This window comes from Lupinus angustifolius, chromosome LG01 (genome assembly GCF_001865875.1).
Source record: "Lupinus angustifolius cultivar Tanjil chromosome LG01, LupAngTanjil_v1.0, whole genome shotgun sequence".
NCBI lineage: Eukaryota > Viridiplantae > Streptophyta > Magnoliopsida > Fabales > Fabaceae > Lupinus > Lupinus angustifolius.
The window spans coordinates 17,052,708-17,053,508 of NC_032009.1; the positions used below are offsets into that span (position 1 = coordinate 17,052,708).

At 29.7% G+C, this 801-nt stretch overlaps 1 protein-coding gene across 1 annotated transcript in view; it reads left to right on the plus strand.

The window, feature by feature from the left end:
• LOC109350263 overlaps positions 1-575 on the plus strand; it is a 23,619-nt gene extending 23,044 nt beyond the window's left edge. Inside the window, exon 5 of the mRNA XM_019591472.1 lies at positions 565-575. The gene's annotated coding sequence lies outside the window, so the exon portion shown is untranslated. The remainder of the gene's footprint in view (positions 1-564) is intronic.

Sequence of the window (801 nt, forward strand, 5' to 3'; positions counted from 1 at the left end):
CACATAAATAAATCAACAAGAAAAATAATTTAAGTATTCACAAATTCTTGAGGAGACAATCTTTTTGAATAAGGAAAATATAGTTCTCAACTTCTTGTGAGTTTGAACTAATTAGACATGTTCTTATGTTTTACTTTGGTTAACCCCAAATACCAAGGTCTGAAATCCTCCTTTTAGTGTATATCCTAAAATGGTAGAATGATGAACACTTATATTCATTACTTAAACAATACTACGACCATAAAAGAGCTTAGGTTGTCACACCCTAACCATTGGCGACTCTAATATTGAATTAGTGATGAATGTAAGATCTTAAGAAAAGCATGCTTAACTTGGCAAATAAACTAAGTAGTACAACTACTCCTTAGTTTATTTGTAAGTGTTTGAGACAATTAATTTTATTGACTTGAAATCATTTTTAGGTGATCAATCTAAAAAGAGCATTAAGTACTTCTCAAACAAATAATATTAACCAAAGCACCAACTTGAATGATTAAAATCCAAACTTTTGTAAATTAAGAAGAAGTAGAAATTACATAACCTTGTTCAAAAGAAAATGTTTAGGAGCATGAGCTATCCATCCAAGGATTGGATGCTTTTGAGTTCCAAATGAGAGTACAAAATTGATTTTTGCATCTCATTTTCCTTCTCCTTTTCTCCTCTTGAATTACATGAAAAACTACTCTAAAACTAGCCTAAAAACTACCTAAAATGAAAGGAAAAGAAGAGGAATCAACTAGGAATAATTTAGAATGAATTTACAATGATTTACAAATGAGAATTTCGTGCCTTTTTATAGGC